Genomic DNA, 6,226 nt, shown 5'->3' with positions numbered 1-6,226 from the left:
CAAAACCGGCAGATCTCGGATAGGGGGTCCCGAGCTGTGTGTCATGGATTGATGGGTAACAGGAGACAGGGGACACAATGTTTACCCAGGTTCAGGCCCTCTTAATGGAGGTAATACCCTACTTCCTGCTTGATTGATCTTGATGAATATAGAGATTACAAGAGTTGATCTACTCTGAGATCATATGTTGTGGTCTAAACCCTAGGGGTATGATGATTAATGTCATAATGATCTAGCCTTCTCTATCGACTAGCCCGACCTCGGCTTATATAATGTATCAAAGGCCTGGGATAACAAGAGTCCTAGCCGAATACGTTGGTGAAGAGGAGTCCTTGTCTTGATCACCAAGTCTTGTGGAATACTCCTTGTATGCGGCATGGGCTGATTGAAGTGGCCCATGAGTGAACTGCCATGGGGGTCCTCGGCCCGGTCCACCTGGTCGGGAGACGATGTGGTGAGTACCCTCTAGTCTAGGACACCGTCAGTGGGCTACTACTTCTATGACAAAAAATTATGACAGAAATTGGGCTTTTTGTATTGGGCAGGCTGGATACGCACCTGCATAACATTCTTTGGGTTGTCCATGACGGAAAAATCATGGTAGAAGCGAGGGCGAGGAAAATATCAGGGAGTTCCCGGTTACAGTGGGTGATCAAGGCCGAGCGATGCACTATGGTTTGCGCATTTCTCTCTCGTACGCGTGTGTGTGCGAGGTGTTGGCTTACTGAACCCGAGTGAGGCGTTTGCTTACTGAACCCAAGCAAGGTGTTCGCTTACTAAACCCAAGCAATTGCACTAGCTACGTTACTGGACCCGAGAGATTGATCCCTTGGCTGTTAACTGAACCCGAGCGATTCCTTCGCTGCTGACTGAACCCGAGCGATTCCTTCGCTGCTGCTTCTAACCGAACCCGAGCGATCGATCACTATCTAGTAGTTGCTGCTTACAGAAGCCGGTCGAACCCCTGTGCAAGATGTAGCTAGCCAATCGTGTGTTGGGTTACCTCTCGATCAATAGTGACCGTTGCTACCGTGCGCACGACAGTGGCGAAGGACGAAATAAATTTGAGGTGTGGCAAACTCTAAAGCATATAAAAAATCGATGCAAAACTGTAAACTAAAGTAGTCCGTATACACTAAATTGCACATTTTCTAATGAAATTCTGTACATAATAACCAAATATAGTGGAGGTGAAGATATATTTGAAAATAAACAACCTAAAAACATACCCATAAAAGCTTTAATGAGCCTACCCTTCCAAAGGATTTACTTGATCTTGATGAAAGGACTGTGTCGTAGCGTGTCCACTTTTACGGGTATTGGGATTGGAGCTACGGCAATTACCAACTTGTTTGACTTGCATGTGGCCCAAAAGAGGCCCAATACTATAGGAGAGAGCGATTTTTAGCCGGTTTTCCTTTCCCAGCCATCGATCTGACTTGTACGTATATGGTCTACCCAAAAAATCAAAAAAATTATGGTAGGGCGAGCGCCCAACCTCGCCCTACTGAGAGCTCCGCCTGTGGCGCATGGTACGTAGAATGAGTCGAGCCGATTGGTTGGCTGTGGATGAGCAGTTCCCTGTGGGGGGTGGATGAACAGGACCCCGTGGTAGTAGGCCGTTGCAGCTGGATGAACAGGACCCCAAGGAAGCCACCACACCCCAGCCGGTTGGGGGTGGATGAGCAGGACCCGTGGAGGCTGGATGGACAGTAGCCCGTGGATGAACAGTAGCAGGTGAAGGATGGAGAAAGTCGACGATGAATGAACAGTAGTTTGTGAAGGATGGAGGGTGGATGAACAATAGCCTGTGGAGTCCCGTTTTGCGGTAGGCCACACCCCTCATGATGAACATGACCTCGTTTCGACCGTAGGCACTCTAACAGAAGTCTGTTTCCTCCGTTTTGCGGTATGCCAGACCCCTTTTGATTAACAAGACCATGTTTCGACCGTAGGTGCTCGAACAAAAGTCTATTTCCTCTATTTTGTGGTATGCCAGACCCCTCCCTATCAAAAGAACCCCGTTCCGTCCGTACGCAGTTGAATAAAAGGTCGTTTCCTCCGTTTTGCAATAAGCTAGTGTGACGACCTGAGACCAGCGCTCCGGATGCCTTCTAGTTATTTCGTTGTCGATGTGTGATTTGTTTGTTTGTTGCACTCATCATGTCATCATTTGCATTGCATCAGTTGTCTGCTGCTGTCGTTTTTTAAAACTCATGGACCCGTTCATAGTTTTCGTTCTTCCTTGCCTCTGTTGACCATCTCTCAGACCAACCAGACCACTCTCTGAAGGAAATATGCCCTAGAGGCAATAATAAAGTTGTTATTTATATTTCCTTATATGATGATAAATGTTTATTATTCATGCTAGAATTGTATTAACCGGAAACTTAGCACATGTGTGAATACATAGACAAAATAGAGTGTCCCTAGTATGCCTCTACTTGACTAGCTCGTTAATCAAAGATGGTTACGTTTCCTGACCATAGACATGTATTGTCATTTTTTGAACGGGATCACATCATTAGGAGAATGGTGCGATGGACAAGACCCATCCGTTAGCTTAGCATAATGATCATTAAGTTTTATTGTTACCGCTTTCTTCATGACTTATATATATTCCTCTGACTATGAGATTATGCAACTCCCGAATACTGGAGGAACACCTTGTGTGCTATCAAACGTCACAACGTAGCTGGGTGATTATAAAGATTCTCTACAGGTGTCTCTGAAGGTGTTTGTTTGGTTGGCATAGATCAAGATTAGGATTTGTTACTCCGAGTATCGGAGAGGTATCTCTGGGCCCTCTCGGTAATGCACATCACTATAAGCCTTGCAAGCAATGTGACTAATGAGTTAGTTGCGGGATGATGCATTATGGAATGAGTAAACAAACTTGCCGATAACGAGAATGAACTAGGTATGAAGATACCGACGATCGAATCTCTGGCAAGTAACATATCGATGACAAAGGGAATAACGTATGTTGTTATTGCGGTTTGACCGATAAAGATCTTCGTAGAATATGTAGGAACCAATATGAGCATCCCGGTTCTGCTATTGGTTATTGATCGGAGATGTGTCTCGTTCATGTCTACATAGTTCTCGAACCCGTAGGGTCCGCACGCTTAACGTTCGGTGACGATTTGTATTATGAGTTATGTGTTTTGGTGACCGAAGTTTTTTTGGAGTCCCGGATGAGATCACAGACATGACGAGGAGTATCTAAATGGTCAAGAGGTAAAGATTGATGTATTGGACAATGATATTCGGACGCCAGAATGGTTTCAAAAAGGTTCGAGTATATTTCAGAGTACCGAGGGGTTACCGGAACCCCCCGGGGAAGTATTAGGCCTACATGGGCCTTAGTGGAGAGAGAGGGGAGCCCGCAAGGGGTGGCGTGCGCCCCCCTCTAAGGGAGTCCGAATAGGACAAGGAGGAGGGGGCGCGGCCCCCCTTTCCCTCTCCCTCTCCTTCCTTTTCCCCTCCGATGAGAAAGGAAAAGGGGGGGGGGGGCGAATCCTACTAGGAGTGGAGTCCTAGTAGGACTCCCCCCATGGCGCGCCCCCTTGGTGGCCGGCCTTCTCCTCCCCTCCTTTATATACGGGGGTAAGGGAGCACCCCACAGCACATCAGTTGTTATCTTAGCCGTGTGCGGTGCCCCCTCCACAGTTTACTCATCCGTTCATAGCGTTGTAGTGCTTAGGCGAAGCCCTGCGCGGATCACATCACCATCACCATCACCATCACCATGCCGTTGTGCTGACGGAACTCTCCCTCGACCCTCTATTGGATCAAGAGTTTGAGGGACGTTATCGAGCTGAACGTGTGCTGAACTCAGAGGTGTCGTACGTCTGGTACTAGATCGGTTGGATCGTGAGGACGTTTGACTACATCAACCGCGTTAACCTAATGCTTCCGCTTTCGGTCTACGAGGGTATGTGGACACACTCTCCCCCTCACGTTGCTATCCTAGATAGTTATGCATGATCATAGGAATTTTTTTGAAATTGCCTGATACGTTCCCCAACAGTGGCATCCGTGCCAGGTCTATGCGTAGATGATATGCACGAGTAGAACACAAAGAGTTGTGGGCAATAATAGTCATACTGCATACCACCAACGGCTTATTTTGATTAGGCGGTATTGTTGGATGAAACAGCCTGGACCAACCTTACATGACCACTTCTTGAGACCGGTTCCACTGGCACACATGCAACTTGTTTTGCATAAAGGTGGCTGGCGGGTGTCTGTTTCTCCAACTTTGTTGAATCGAATTTGACTATGGCCGGTCCTTGTTGAAGGTTAAAACAACACACTTGCCAAAAAATCGTTGTGGTTTTGATGCGTAGGTAAGAACGGTTCTTGCTAGAAGTCCGTAGCAGCCATGTAATACTTGTAACAATAAAGTAGAGGACGTCTAACTTGTTTTTACAGGGCATGTTGTGATGTGATATGGTCAAGACATGATGTGATATAAGTTATTGTATGCGATGATCATGTTTTGTAGAAGTTATCGGCAACTGGCAGGAGCCTTATTGTTGGGGAACGTAGCTGAAATTCAAAATTTTCTACGCATCACCAAGATCAATCTATGGAGATTCTAGCAACAAGAGAGGGAGAGGATGAGCATCTTCATACCCTTGAAGATCACTAAGCGGAAGCATTTCAAGAACGCGGATGATGGAGTCGTACTCGCGGCGATTCAAATCGCGGAAGATCCGATCTAGCGCCAAACGGATGGCGCCTCCGCGTTCAACACACGCACAGCCCGGGGACGTCTCCTCCTTCTTGATCCAGCAAGGGGAGAGGAGAAGTTGAGGGAGAACTCCGACAGCACGACGACGTGGTGGTGGTGGAGCTCGTGGTTCTCCAGCAGTGCTTCGCCAAGCACTACGGAGGAGGAGGAGGTGTTGGAGGAGGGAGAGGGCTGCGCCAAGGGAAGGGTGTACGGCTGACCTCTCTCTCCCTCACTATATATAGGGGTAAGGGGGGTGGAGGAGGCGCCCTAGGGTTCCCTAGGGGAGGGGCGGCGGCAGCAGGGGAAACCCTAGATGGGTTTGGGCGCCCCCACCCCCTAGGAAACTTGCCCCCTAAGCCGAGAAGGGGGGCTGCCCTAGGGGAGGCGCCCCCACCTCTCCTGATTACGTGAGAGGGGCTGGGAGGGGCGCACCACCGCTTAGTGGGCTGGTTTTCCCCTTCCCCTTTGGCCCATGAGGCCCTCCAACACTTGTCGGGGCTCTCGAAACACCTTTTGGTCATGCTAGCCATAGCCTGGTACCCCCGGAACACTTCCGAACTCCAATACCCTTCGTCCAATATATCGATCTTCACCGCCGGACCATTCCGGAACTCCTCGTGACATCCGGGATCACATCCGGGACTCCGAACAACCTTCGGTACCACATACTATTTCCCATAACAACTCTAGCGTCACCGAACCTTAAGTGTGTAGACCCTACGAGTTCGGGAATCGTGCAGACATGACCGAGACAACTCTCTGGCCAATAACCAACAGCGGGATCTGGATACCCATGTTGGCTCCCACATGTTCCACGATGATCTCATCGGATGAACCACGATGTCGAGGATTCAATCAATCCCGTATTCAATTCCCTTTGTCTAGCGGTATAGTACTTGCCTGATATTCGATCATCGGTATCCCGATACCTTGTTCAATCTCGTTACTGGCAAGTCTCTTTACTCATTCCGTAACACATCATCCCGTGATCAACTCCTTGGTCACATTGTGCACATTATGATGATGTCCTACCGAGTGGGCCCAGAGATACCTCTCCATCACACGGAGTGACAAATCCCAGTGTCGATTCGTGCCAACCCAATAGACACTTTCGGAGATACCCGTAGTGTACCTTTATAGCCACCCAGTTACGTTGTGACGTTTGGTACACCCAAAGCATTCCTACGGTATCCGGGAGTTGCACAATCTCATGGTCTAAGGAAATAATACTTGACATTAGAAAAGCTTTAGCATACGAACTACACGATCTTTGTGCTAGGCTTAGGATTGAGTCTTGTCCATCACACCATTCTCCTAATGATGTGATCCCGTTATCAACGACACGATGTCCATGGTCAGGAAACCGTAACCATCTATTGATCAACGAGCTAGTCTACTAGAGGCTTACTAGGGACATGGTGTTGTCTATGTATCCACACATGTATCTGAGTTTCCTATCAATACAATTATAGCATGGATAATAAA

The sequence above is a fragment of the Triticum dicoccoides genome, chromosome 6B (assembly GCF_002162155.2).
Source record: "Triticum dicoccoides isolate Atlit2015 ecotype Zavitan chromosome 6B, WEW_v2.0, whole genome shotgun sequence".
In the NCBI taxonomy this organism is placed as follows: domain Eukaryota; kingdom Viridiplantae; phylum Streptophyta; class Magnoliopsida; order Poales; family Poaceae; genus Triticum; species Triticum dicoccoides.
This window is presented reverse-complemented; position numbering follows the sequence as displayed.